This window comes from Schistocerca americana, chromosome 9, assembly GCF_021461395.2.
Source record: "Schistocerca americana isolate TAMUIC-IGC-003095 chromosome 9, iqSchAmer2.1, whole genome shotgun sequence".
Classification (NCBI taxonomy): domain Eukaryota; kingdom Metazoa; phylum Arthropoda; class Insecta; order Orthoptera; family Acrididae; genus Schistocerca; species Schistocerca americana.
In genome coordinates this window covers 67,083,514-67,098,676 of record NC_060127.1, presented here as the reverse complement: position 1 = coordinate 67,098,676, position 15,163 = coordinate 67,083,514, and positions in this window count along the sequence as shown.

The window sequence follows — 15,163 nt, the reverse complement described above, 5'->3', positions numbered from 1 at the left end:
TAAGTGTTTGTAATAATGGTGAAAGGGTACAGTACCGCCTGACATTGAAAATAGGTACAACATTCTTCGTTATTCTTGTCAGAACAACATATTTTTTTTAATAATAACTCAATTTCACTTAGTACACCGAAGCCGAATACCAGTGTAGGAAAGAATGACAATTTATTTATTTAATTGATCACATGTGCACTCCCATAAAATAAATCCCTACATCCAATTTGGTGAGATCTGTGAAATGAATGAATCTATGGTCGTCTGCTAACCGCAGATAGTGAATGTGCAACATATGATCATCTTTGAGACGGTCCTTTGGTCACCTTTGGTGGAACCAAAGAGATGAAATTTACCTGAGCTTTGAGCGCCTGAAATGTGGCTGACCAATACGGTAGAATGGTGTTCCCTCACCTCGGCCGAGGTGCGAGATGACCTGAAGAACGGCCAGGTCTCAGCACACTGGCGCTGGATCTTGTGTTGGTAAGACCTGTCTTAGGTGTGCTCCGTAAAGACAAAAGAGTGGAGAAAATGGTACGCATGTGAAATACTTAAGAGTAGTTTGGAATAATTATTTCTCGATTTCAGGAACTTTTGGGGGGAGAATTAAATGTCAGGCAGGTAATATTAAGGGGATCGTAGTAATCTTCGGAAGTGACCAATGGTCACAGTGAAACCACGTGTAGCAATAAGTTGAAATAGTTGCGAGTGCTAGTACTAAGTTGGAATACTTGCGAGTGCTAGCACTAAGTTGAAATACTTCCGAGTGCTAAAGTTAAGCTGAATTACTGGCGTGTGTACAATAAGTTGGAAATACTTAAGAAATGGCGTGTGCAGGACTTGAAATTAGAGACGAGTACTTTGTGAGTCTCAATCTGTGTATGAGACAAAGGATAAAGAGAAGTACTCGTCCATGTTATCAGTTGAGGACTTGCGTGTGTGACGAATACGTTCTTAATATTACTTTGCGTGTTATGTTTCCGTGTGACGCTGGATTCAAACTCTAATACTCTGAGAGAGAAGCAAGGTGAGTCAGCCGTCTGTCCAGCAACGCCAATTAGCTTGCATTGCACAGGAAGACGTGCATATATCCTCCAGAGTTCGTAGTAGGAAAGAAAAGTTACGAAGTGGGGCAGTGTCGTGTGAAACTGGGATGAATACTAATTGAAGTGGGAAAGCTGAAAGTGAAGTAATTCTAACGTTGTGACTATTCTTTGTTATGTTTGTTGCCAGTGTGATGTATTTCATGTAATTTATGTATTGTGGTTTGCATGGGAGAGTAGCAAGACAGGTTCAGAGGCAGTGGGTTATGCATGTTCCTTTTTGTACCGCTCGGTCTGGAGGAAATTTTCGTGATGATAGGTGTGAGAGTCGAAGTGTGAGATATAGCAAAAGATCCACCATCCTATCCAGAAAGTGCGCTGTAGCGTTAGATAATTACGAGATCATAAGATAGAGAACCACCAATGTAAAGCCATGACCACTGGGCGGAGTTTCTCAAATGTAATTGTTGTACAAAATCTAATGGTGTGTTTAGGTTATCTTTGAACCATAATAGAATTTATCGGAATAAAAAGGATAGTGAAAAGAAAAAGATTGGGGGCCTTGTTCTTCAAATAGTGTGTAGTCATGATACCCAGAATTTATAATGTGTGCGCCATTCATATTCAGTCCGATGGCCACGTGTTGTTCAAAGCCGTTGGGTAAGAAAGAAGATGTGGTCTTGCCAGAGCGTAGTGAATAATCAGAGTTGTGCAAATTAGTAATAGTCAGATGTGCGTTATCCGTTTTCGTTGCGTAATATTCAAACAGGAGAACAATTTGTAGCTTAATTGTGGGTACTAGAGCTCATATTCAGTCATTGATGTTACACGAGAAATAACAACAAATCCACTCGCTTGGCAGACCACTCATCTTGCAGGCCTGACTGCTTGATGCCACAGTATGAGCAAGGCATGTGGGTGCCTCTCAATGGAAAGATAGGCTGTGGAGCTTTTCAGTCGGACGCTTATGAATCGTGTTAATTGCAATTCACTTCTTATTGTATTTTACGGTTCTACTTGTCGTGGTGAAATCGCCGATAGTGTTTTCATAATTTAGTTTGGGGCGTCATTCTGTGGTTTGATGTTACCCTCCCAAGAGTTTAAAGCTCCAAATATTTTGTTAATGCCTTTGCTGAGGTTGTGTTCCAACAGTTGTTGGTTTGTCTCTTTTCTACCCCACCTTTCTGCTGTCTGGTGCGGTGCGGTGCAGTCGAAGTGTTCAGTAATACCACACCTACTCCCTCGCCCGTTCTGAGATTTGCGAGCCGCCTCCATATCGACGTATAATCCCAGTATGCAATTCGTGTAAGTTGGGTGCGCACTGTTAACGTTTTGTACATTGTGGACAATCTTTCCCGTGCCGCATGTGACGCTGAAGGATAGCACGGCACACAACAGCTCATGACCACAACGAAATCAAAGGATATGTAATGTGTATTTTTTTTAACGGATGTAACCACTGAGCTTAAGAGTTGATTTGTGTGCTCTTTGATTTATTTTGAAAGGAAAAGATGAATTTACATACCTGATTATTTATAACATTTATGCTTAATTATTTGTCATAATTCGTTGGGTGCCGTATGCATCACATGTACGGAAGTTTATGAAATTCTTTAAAAGGAAGGAAAATAAATTGTGATTCGCTGCGCGTCGTAGAGACTACGGGGATTTCAGTGTGCGTTGATAGTAATCAGATTTTATTGCATTTAATTTGGTGTTTTAATCAAAATTATGTGATCAATATTTTATTGCCTTTTGGTGATCACAGGTGATATCTAGCAAAATTCTGGTATTTCCACGTAGCGTTAGAATCTTTTATTTAACCTCACATTACGAAATTTGTATTATTTCCTTTGCTTGTAAAGGGATTTTGAATTTTAACCGCTGCAAATTGATACCGAGAGCTGTTCTTTGATCTGTTGTTATTCAAGAGATTGTTGGTTAAATAATGCTTCAGCAAGTTTCATTAAGAAACTACATATTGAGGATCTTGGTGTTCATGATAACGACTGTTCACTTACTATTTTAAAATGAAATTAATAAAGTTGTGAAATTTTAAAGGTAAAAAAAAAAAACTTCTATTAGAGAAATGGTGCCTGCCCGTACTCCTCACAACTTCCAAGTATTCAAGGTTCCCTTATGTTTTTCCCGTTATCTATCCCAGCTGGCCACGCAGGATTAGCCGAGCGGTCTGGGGCGCTGCAGTCATGGACTGTGCGGCTGGTCCCGCCGGAGGTTCGAGTCCTCCCTCAGGCATGGGTGTATGTGTTTGGCCTTAGGATAATTTAGGTTAAGTAGTGTGTAAGCTTAGGGACTGATGACCTTAGCAGTTAAGTCCCATAAGATTTCACACACATATCTCAGCTGACGCCTGCGGGGCCATGTCACAATGGAACGCAGTAAACGTACGTTACAATCTGTACGAGTTCACAGTTTCTACAGTCTTGCAAAATGAGTCCGAGAGAATACCAACAGGCCAGCGAGCACATTGTCGATGTCCTTTGGCGGCGAAGGCAGTGTGTGGTCGAGGCGGCGCTGGATCCGGGGCATTCTTCTCTCGGCTGGCTGCGTTGTAATTGCCGTGATCGTTTTTTTTCCTTTATTGTATTTCAGTGCCCCGTACGGGGCGGGCTGGCAGCAGCATATGCTGTGCTCTTCAGCCAAGGGACAAACAGTAACTGCAGACATGGAGACATTTAAGAAGACAACGGAAAGGAGGAAATACGGTGAAATAGATGTATAAAAGGGGAAACATAATGGAAGATAACGTAAAAAAGGGGGTGATTGTAAGATGGTGGTAAAAACCTAAAAACTGTACTCAAAAAACCACACACTGTGACGATTAAAAGAAACAAAAGGCGAAGTATGGCCGGAGTATAAAAGTAGCGATGGGCGGCGTAGCACATAACAATCACTGACAGTAACACTGCGTACAAATCCAGTATAAAATTAAAATCACAGCTGTTGACGTCGCGGGAGAGCAGCACAAAAAGAAACACTGAAGTAGCACACTGATGACGATGAACAAACGTAGAGGATCTGCCAGGAGGATGGAGACGAGGGAGAAGAGAACAAAGGGGGGAGAGGGGGGGGAGATAGGCGGGGGGCGCGCTGAAGGGAGGGAAACAGTCAAGGAGGGGGTGCATGCCGTGATTGTCGCAGGCGCTGCCCTAATTACCCGCACGGCGGAGGTACACTTCCCCCTGGCTGCACTTGACATCAGCGGATGCAGCGGAAGGTTCGTGGCAGGAGCGACCTCTCTTGCAGATTTACACGCCTTCTGTGCTTTGGTCCGATGTATGTAAAGGCTCTCTGCGGTTCGCGCTTCAAATGGCGGAGCTGGAACGTCGTGTAGTCGCAGGGGCTATGCTGGCAACCAGCCCGACAGCCTTGTGCTGCAGTGTGGCGTCGGCGCCTGAAGGCTTTTGGGACACTCCAGGATCTGCTAACAACGCGGCCCACGAGAAAGACAGGACGCGGCGCGTACGTCACGAAGGTAGTCCTGAACTCGCTCGCTCGCTCAGCTCAGCAGACAAAATGCGTTTCTAAACCTGTTAACTCGCAGCTGGGCGTGTAAATACTAACGAGAGTTGAATGTTCCACTGGAATCTGCTGTTATGAAGTCTTACTGATTAACAGTACTACAGCAAAATTTAATTTAAGATCAATACTCGATATTGCAACCGATAATCATTTTAGTATGATTTTATTTTATTGTTCGCCAGTACAGCCGCAACAAAATTATAAGTAGGCCCATGGACTTCTCATCATTATAGGATTAATAACAGTAAGCCTCCATAATAGCGGATTCCAGCAGAAGATTTAGTTTTCGTTTGTACGGACACTCCTAGTTACGAGTTAACAGGTGTAGAAACGTAGTTTGTCTGCTGATTTCAGCGAGCGAGCGAGTGCAGGACTACCTTCGTGACGTACGCGCCGCAGCCTGTCTCTCTCGTAGGCCTCGGCTAACTACTTACGACGTAACTGGCATCTGCACACCCACTGAAACAAATACAAGACAGTGATAAAATGCTTACGTCATTTCCTTTAGAATACATATTCTTTTTCCTTCTATCAATAACAGCTACAAAGGAGAAGGGTTCAAGTCTTTCCAAGGCTACACACGGTTCTACGACGATACTGCTTTGCAGAACCTCCACCTAAAGGAGATAACAGTGGTCAACAAAAATATAATTTTTGAATATCCCCTCAACTTAATGAGTCAATTTTTACTAATTTTGGGTCGAGAAAAAATATAGCAATCAAAAATTTTCCGTAGCTCTAGTTTCTGTGAAACACACTAGCTGGATGATAATTAATTGAAACCCCCAGCTGCCGACAGGTGTTGTTGATATACCTCGATGGGGACAGCTGAAAATGTGTGCCCCGACCGGGACTCGAACCCAGGATCTCCTGCTAACATGGCAGATGCTCTATCCATCTGAGCCACCGAGGAGACAGATGAATAGTGCTACTACAGGGACTTGCACACTTCCCTTCAGACCCACATTCCCAACTGTCCACAATCTACATACGAAGTCTTACGGGAATCATCACCATAGTGTGCACGAGTAATGAATGGATGGGCAAATATGTATTAGGTATATTACGTATGTAGATTGTGGACAGTTGGGAATGTGGTTCAAACGGCTCTGAGCACTATGGGACTTAACATCTATGGTCATCAGTCTCCTAGATCTTAGAACTACTTAAACCTAACCAACCTAAGGACATCACACAACACCCAGTCATCACGAGGTAGAGAAAATCCCTGACCCCGCCGGGAATCGAACCCGGGAACCCTGGCGTGGGAAGCGAGAACGCTACCTCACGACCACGAGCTGCGGACTTGGGAATGTGGGTCTCATGGGAAGCGTACAAGGGATAATTCCCTGCAGTCGTGCTATTCGTCTGTGTCCTCGGTGGCTCAGATGGATGGAGCGTCTACCATATAAGCAGGAGATCCCGGGTTCGAGTCCCGGTCGGGGCACACATTTTAAGCTCTCCATATCGAGGTATATCAACAACACCTGTCGGCAGCTGAGGGTTTCAATTAATTATCATTTATTCTAGAGAAGCTGCACGGTCATCAATGGTATCTGTTCTTTCGAGAACAGTCACTATCTTCACACTAGGTGGAAACATTTAATATTAACGGATTAAGAGAAAAACAAACATTTTAATTACATATGCCAACAACATTGAAAGCGTATTCGAATTTTTTAAAATGGTAGTTGTATTTGAAGAGTTCTAAATTGCTGGAAGAATACGTCGCAGATGGTTGCGTCTGAAGAGAATACTGTGGTGGCAGCCCGAGACTGTCGTCTTTTAGCTTATCTCTTGTGACGGAGTTCCGGAGCATCCCTACACAAAGAACAACAGTAATCCGCAAGCATTGCTTCATTCGAGTGGCCCTGATATCGTTGTTCCATAAAGGAAATGTCGTGAAGGAATCTTTGTCCATGTTCATTGCTGATAGCTCCACAACTAGGAGGGAAAAAGTCTAGGTGGGAATGGAGAAAATGGATTTTAAGGGACATGTTGTATCCGAAGCTATGATATTTTTGCAGGAGCGCTGTCACCAAATGAGTGTACTTATTGTTGCCTAAAAATATTTCCCAATTTCCCTTTCTTTCCCCTCCAAAACTTGGTCAAATGCAGAATCCTTTACAAATTCTAGAATTTGTGGGCCGATAAAAATACCTTCCTTAACTTTTACATCACTTAATTACTGAAATTTCTCTCTTACGTACTTAAAGGTCGTTCTTCTTGGCTCATACTTTTGACAAAATTTTTCATCGAACCCAGCTTGATATGCAGGGATGGAGGAAGAACAACTTTTGGGTCCACGAGAGGCTCGGGAACGACAGTTTTCTCGCTAGGGATAAGATTTTTTGGATGTCACTCTGCTTCAATATAACGCGATTTCCAATCTGTGCTGTCTCACATAAATAACAAGCACCAATATCTTGTGTACCACAGTCGCATTCGAGTATGGCAATGACTTTCACATCAACACAGATTTTCTATTTGTGTTCATGATATCCGATTAAGTCCAAGACGGCTGTCATATCTGCATATGTCCCCATCATGTGAACTGCATGACCAATGGAAACAGAAGGTAAACGGTTGCTATTGTAAAGCAACACAGCTTTCAAACTAACCTTGGAGGAGTCTATGAGTAGCCTCCATTGAGTTGGATCATGGTTCAAATTCAAAGATTTCATCAAGCCATTAATGTAGCAGCCAACAACAAGATTGTTTTTATTCTCCAGAAAGGGAAGCAGCTCCATGTGACGTTTACTGTACTCTGAGACTGTGACATCACTTTCGAGAAGATTCCATTGTTGTAGTCGAGGCCCAAAAATTTCTGCCTTCTTCTTTGACAGGTCAAAATCTATAACGAGATCATTCAATTCCACTTGACTCAGTCTGTGTGGTTTATCGTCTATTCTATGTGAACCAGCTAAAATGAATCAAGTGCAAACCATCACATCATTTTAATCGGGTTTTAGTAGCTGCGACGCTGACGGGAAGTTAAACACTACACTTCCTTCCTTCCTTGCTTTTGTCTACAGTCTTGTTAATGCAGAAGTTGTAGAGAACCTTTAATCCATGTATTTTACCCCTCATGCTTTCAGAACTTCAAAGTGTGTATCCTAATCAACATTTTCAAGTACTTTCACTAAATATACGAGTACTAGAAGAGTGTCTTTCTTCAGTACATCATCTAAGATGAGTCTTGGAGTCAGGACGGATGACTCACGCCTTGTAACTCCAACGTCTGTCTATTACCTGTATGACTGAATGACTGTACCCGAGCTTTGGAGTTAAAGAATACTCATCTACATCTACATCTACATATATACTCCACTAGCCACCAAGCGGTGTGTGGCGGAGGGCATAATTTGCGCCAAAGTCATATTCCCCCGCCGGCCGGGGTGGCCGAGCTACAGTCTGGAACCGTGCGACCGCTACGGTCGCAGGTTCGAATCCTGCCTCGGACATGGATGTGGGTGATGTCCTTAGGTTATTTAGGTTTAAGTAGTTCTAAGTTCTAGGGGACTGATGACCTCAGAAGTTAAGTCCCATAGTGCTCAGAGCCATTTGAGCCATATTCCCCCCCGCCCCCCCTCCCCCTTCCCTCTGTTCCACTCGCGGATCACGTGAAGGAAAAACGATTGTCTGAACGCCTCAGTACGAGCTCTAATTTCCCTCATCTTTGAATGGTAATCATTACGTGATTTCAAGGTTGGTGGTAATAATATAATATGCTCCACATCCTCGGCGAAGATCGGATTTCGGAATTTAGTGAGCAGCCTCTTCCGTTTAGCGCGCCGTCTATCTGCAAGTGTGGCCCACTTAAAACTTTCTATGAGAATTGTAACGTTCTCGCGATGGCTAAATGTACCAGTCACGAATCTTGCCGCTCTTCTTTGGACCTTCTTAATCTCTTGAATCACACCCAACTGGTAAGGGTCCCATACAGACGAACAATTACTACTGGAGGAACCAACGTATTGTAAGCAACTTCCTTTGTTGAAGGATTGCATCGCTTCAGGATTCTACCAGTAAACCGCAATCTAGAGTTCGCCTTGCCCGTTACTTGTGTAATCTGATAATTCCATTTGAGATCATTTCGAATAGTCACACCCAGATACTTGAGGGATGTTACCTCTTCCAAACACTGGGCGTTTATTTTGTACTCGTACATTAATGGGGATTTTTCGCCTTGTTATACGCAGTAGGTTACACTTACTAATATTGAGGGATAAATGCCAGTCATTACACCACGCGTTTTTCTTTTCTGCAAATCCTCATTGATTCGTTCACAGCTTTCGTGTGATGCTACTTTCCTGTAGACTACAGCATCATCGGCAAACAGTCTAATGCCGCTGTCAATACCATCAACCTCATCGTTTATGTAACTCGTAAAAGTCAGTGGACCTATTACGCTGCCCTGCGGTACACCTGAAGTTACGCTTGCTTCTGTTGAAGTTACCCCATTCAGGACGACACACTGCTCTCTGTCTGTTAGGAAACTTTCTATCCAACCGCATATGTCATCGAATAGACCGTAAGCGCGCGGTTTTTGGAGCAAGCGACATTGCGGAACTGCGTCGAACGTCTTTCGAAAGTCAATTAAACCCGCTTTTAGAATCTCATAACTTTGTGAACTTAACAAGTCCTCTGCTTGCGTAATCTGTGCCTCATCCGAATGTTCACCCACAGAATGAAACATACCGAATGATGCTAGGGAGCCATGTTGCAAAAATACGCTCTTTACCTGCCTGAACCATATGCGTGATCGTTTCGTTCAGAAGGTAGGAAGCTTAACATTTCCGAAGTTCCTATCTTGATTTTTGGAGATTGGAGGTTAATTTAAAGAGAATGCCTCTTCTGTGGCGTCCTGTTAGCTGCATTCTGAGATTGCTCCTCTGGCTCCGACTTTATTGTAGCGCCGTCGGTGTTGTTAGAGATGATTGGAGTTCTTCCTCGGGGCCACCATTTTAGCTACCTACCTTAAGTGAATAGAAACGATGGCGAGAAAGAAAAACATCCATCCTTGCAAGATAATACATTTAAACTAAAACACAGATTACAAACACGGCGAGTTAGCGCCGAAACATATCGAGAGCGAGCACCAGAACAAAGGACATATATGAAGATAAGCATACTGAAACATATCACCGCTGTTCATGTCCACTGATCGATATCACCTGCCGTTACACCAGCTATGGATAAATTAGCTGCAGCCTCTTCTATTCCCTTGTTAACAAAATAGATCACTTGATTCTCTTTAGTTTTCGCCCACTCCTCTAATTTAATTGAGAACAGTGTACGCTGTTTGTTAAACTTACTTTCAATTAAATCTTCACAACCGGATGACATACAAGTAATAGTTCTGCAAACGGAAAATTCTTTCCCAGTCGGCGATTCCGACTGTATAATTTCAACATCAGCTAACTTCGTAGACACGTTTGCAGCTGTAGTAGATAAAAGTTTTAACTGGTTGTAAATCTCTGCAAGATGATCCATTACAACCGGAGTTGAGGATGCTGCCTCTCCCACTTCGAAATTCTCACTAACAGATTGAATTAACGTTTAACTGTGTTCACACTGCATCTTATACTGTGATGTAGTCTTGACCGTAACCCAAAAACTAAATCTCAAATCGATAATATTCCTAATAATATCACTCTCCTATGAAGAACACTCTTGATCTAATCACCTTACAAGGAACAAAAGTTCCTGGAGAGTGTTGTACAGCAAGCGCTTGTTAATACTACTCTAACCCGCGCAAACAGAGTTGATACTCGGCGCGGTGGCTGGTGGGAGCGACTGTAAAGGCATTTCCCATTTACAGTCGCTCCCATCAGCCAGTGAGCCGAGTGTCAACTCTGTTTGCGCGAGTAATACAGACCACATTCTGCGGTGGTTTGAGATCTATTTGAGTCATTTGGCACAAAGGCGTAGTAGCTTGAGAATATTAAATTTTCCTGCCTGTACGTAATTCTTCAAAATAGTTCAAATGGCTCTGAGCACTATGGGACTTAACAGCTGAGGTCCCCTAGAATTTAGAACTACTCAAACCTAATTAACATCCATGCCCGAGGCAGGATTCGAACCTGCGACCGTAGCGGTCTCACGATTCCAGACTGTAGCGCCTAGAACCGCTCGGCCACACAGGCCGGCCGTAGTTCTTCAATGAGGGAAATTCATTAGGGATGAACCTAACTGCTAGTTCCAGCTCAACCACAAGTACATAGAACAAAGTATAAAACATATATTAATAACAATTATAGTACAAGTTACACCACATAAGAAGGTAAATTATTCTGCGTCTCCTGTCAAGAGGTAGCTAATGAATTACCTTTTGAAAGTGATAATTTTAGAAGTGGCAGTTAATCTGTTACAAAGTAAATAAATAAATCTCTGAATTGTAAACTGAATAATTAAACAAATCGGAGCCCATAGATTACGAATGTCTATATAGCTTAGCAGCATATCGAGAATGGATTTCACTCAATCTTACAATACGTAGCATTAATTACCTTTTTCGCAAGAAAGGCGAATTATATTCTGAAAGTTGTTCAGACTCAGTTACAAGTCTCGTTACGCTAGTATTATTGCCGTAGCATTTCATGGAAACTTTCGAATTAACCTGAATTCGAATATTGCGCCTTGCAACAATCCAGCAGTTACACGATAGATAATATCTATCAAACACGTTCTTACGTCCGTCGGCCGTCGTAATTTAATATATTATTATTATTGATTGTTGCCGACTTACGTGGTGGGCCTTAATAAAAATGATATTTCATTCAATTTTGATTTACGATTAAATGCCTTAGTGAAGTTCTCCTTTTTAACAATATTAATCTTAAATTATTTGTTACGTTACTGAATGTTAGACTCGCTGAATCCTAAAGCATGAACATATAAGTTGAACAAGGGAATAAACTTTTCATATTAATTTCCTCGGCTAGTCAGTTCACTTTAAACCAAAAAATCTTTAGTATTTGATTACAATTGAGGCCCACACACGCGCGAGAGTATTTTTTCTTACCTCCGTTAACCATTGTACTGTAGTCGGAGTCCTGGCTCTGGCTCTCGGCTGTTGTACTGAAAATAAGAATCTTAGAGCTACGGTCGAGTTTTTCGCTTCCGCTAATTTTTATAAGTTAATATCGCCACGTAATGGCGTCGTTGGCTGCATCGTCCGCTGCGATTGTTGAACTGTAAATTACTTGAATGCAGGTTAATTCAAGGAGGGCGGACATGAAATCTGGATCACCTCTTACAAATTAAAAGTGAACAATAATATTAAATCAATATATTATCTGCTTAATTAGTACAAATATGCTTACATTTGCCAGCACACGCAAGATGTCCGTCTGAAGTCTGTCTGTCAACTCAAGAGCGAGCAGCGCTTTTGGTGGGGGAAGTGACCTTTCCCGGAAGAACCCTGCTACTGGCCTAAAGGGCAACTCAAAGTCAGTTACCTGTTACCCATCTAGCAGTGTAGTTCGGCGTGCAGTGATATACGTCGTTTCTGTTCGTGAGATCTTAGTTGCCAATCTCAGTCAGTTGACTTTGTGTACTCACTGATATACTTCAGTATCCGGAAGTGATGGGTAATCGCCCCGCATTGCAAGAAAATGTGCAGAATACGAAGAAGTGGAGGTATTTGTGCAGAACGAGCGTTCGATCGTCTCTAACGTTATTACAGCTTATGTTAAGGAGGCGACACAAAAAGAACTGTTGGCTAATATTACCAGTCCCAATCAAAGGGCTGCAGTTTATGCAAACGTCAACCTCGCCAAAATAGGACGCATGAGGAAGGAACGCGAGAATAAGGCGCATGGTTTACTGGAATCGCCGCGAAGAAAAACTAATAATTTAGGGAGGTAACTCATCGTTATAGACAGTTTCACAAAATCGGTCATTCGACAAAGGATGGAGGACTTTTACATGAATTAAAAAATAATGCCCACATTACGGAAATTACTCACTGGCGTGAAACAAAAAATATGTTTTCGTTGCAGAAAGATGTTTTACACAAGACATTGCATGAAATGGGATTTACCTGGAAATACTTGTCAGACATGTTTTCGAAGACCATGACAAAAAAAAGCAGTGCGAATCGAACTAATTCAACACACGTAATTATAAATTTCTGGTTACTTTTTAAACACTCTTCGTGTTGCAAAAATTGTTAAGTTTTAATTCAGCCCTTCAAAGAAAACTTCTACCTCTTAGTAGAAACACAAAGTAAGAACAAGCCTTAAATTCTACAGACTGATTGTTCTATATCTGGTTCGTCTTACGAATAGAGGAACATACATTCATATGAATAGGCATTCGGTTCTATGTTTGTAGTAGAATCCTGACTTCCGTTCTTATGTTAATATTATTTACTCTATAATGTTTTGTTTCCAAGAAGCTATCGTCTTTTGTTTTCCTTATACTCTTAACGCATTTGTCTAAAAATAAACGCAGACGGGACGTATCTGTACACGGGGTCGTCACAGATTTAAAGCGCGCACCGCGGCAGGGACTGTACTACGTTGTGGAACAGCCTGTAGAAGCGCCCTGTGACGTAGCTGGGTGGGGACTCGCGCGCTCGCTCTTCAGTTTACCGACAGACTATACACGCAATCAAGACAAGAGAAGAAATGAAGACGACTAAAAAATTAACAAAAGAGCGTATCTTGTCGTCTCTTTAGATCATTTTGTTATATTTCTTTGCCCTCGAAACTTACACAGAGAAATTATTATAATACGGATAAATGAGTAAATGTATATTACCCAATTTTTAAATGTCTCTTCTTTATAAATACTGCCTTTTAAGTCTTTTATTATTATAATTTCACTGGGGACGCTATAACGTCTTCTTTTCACACGAGTTAAGACCAAATTAGTCATATATCTGGGCAGTCGCTCAACAGTTTCATATCTGTTGGCCTGTACACAACTGCACAATCTAACCGTAGTTCACCCTTGTCACCTATGGCCCGTGTTGCGTCACAGTTGCCCTGGCGCCGGTTTTGAAAGAGACGTCTGTCACAACGCAGTGGTCCGTAAGTGTCCAAGGAATAGGAAAGCAACTGAGAGTCACTCAACAGAGGAAAGTCCACTGGACCTGAAGGGATACCAATTCGATTCTACACAGAGTACGCGAAAGAACTTGCCCCCCTTCTAACAGCCGTGTACCGCAAGTCTCTAGAGGAACGGAAGGTTCCAAATGACTGGAACAGAGCACAGGTAGTCCCAGTCTTCAAGAAGGGTCGTCGAGCAGATGCGCAAAACCATAGACCTATTTCTCTGACGTCGATCTGTTGTAGAATTTTAGAACATGTTTTTTGCTCGCGTATCATGTCGTTTTTGGAAACCCAGAATCTACTCTGTAGGAATCAACATGGATACCGGAAACAGCGATCGTGTGAGACCCAACTCGCTTTATTTGTTCATGAGACCCAGAAAATATTAGATACAGGCTCCCAGGTAAATGCTATTTTCCTTGACTTCCGGAAGGCGTTCGATACAGTTCCGCACCGTCGCCTGATAAACAAAGTAAGAGCCTACGGAATATCAGACCAGCTGTGTGGCTGGATTGAAGAGTTTTTAGCAAACAGAACACAGCATGTTGTTATCAATGCAGAGACGTCTACAGACGTTTAAGTAACCTCTGGCGTGCCACAGGGGAGTGTTATGGGACCATTGCTTTTCACAATATATATAAATGACCTAGTAGATAGTGTCAGAAGTCCCATGCGGCTTTTCGCGGATGATGCTGTAGTATACAGAGAAGTTGCAGCATTAGAAAATTGTAGCGAAATGCAGGAAGATCTGCAGCGGATAGACACTTGGTGCAGGGAGTGGCAACTGACCCTTAACATAGACAAATGTAACGTATTGCGAATACATAGAAAGAAGGATCCTTTATTGTATGATTATATGATAGCGGAACAAACACTGGTAGCAGTTACTTCTGTAAAATATCTGGGAGTATGCGTGCGGAACGATTTGAAGTGGAATGATCATATAAAATTAATTTTTGGTAAGGCAGGTGGCAAGTTGAGACTCATTGGGAGAGTCCTTAGAAAATGTACTCCATCAACAAAGGAGGTGGTTCACAAAACACTCGTTCGACCTATACTTGAGTATTGCTCATCAGTGTGGGATCCGTATCAGATCGGCTTGACGGAGGAAATAGAAAAAATCCAAAGAGGAGCGGCGCGTTTCGTCATAGGGTTATTTGGTAACCGTGATAGCGTTACGGAGATGTTTAGCAAACTCAAGTGGCAGACTCTGCAAGAGAGGCGCTCTGCATCGCGGTGTAGCTTGCTGTCCAGGTTTCGAGAGGGTGCGTTTCTGGATGAGGTATCGAATATATTGCTTCCCCCTACTTACACCTCCCGAGGAGATCACGAATGTAAAATTAGAGAGATTCGAGCGCACACGGAGGCTTTCAGACAGTCGTTCTTCCCGCGAACCATACGCGACTGGAACAGAAAAGGGAGATAATGACAGTGGTACGAAAAGTGCCATCCGCCACACACCGTTGGGTCGCTTGCGGAGTATAAATGTAGATGTAGATGTAGGCTGGAGCAATAAGGAGAGAG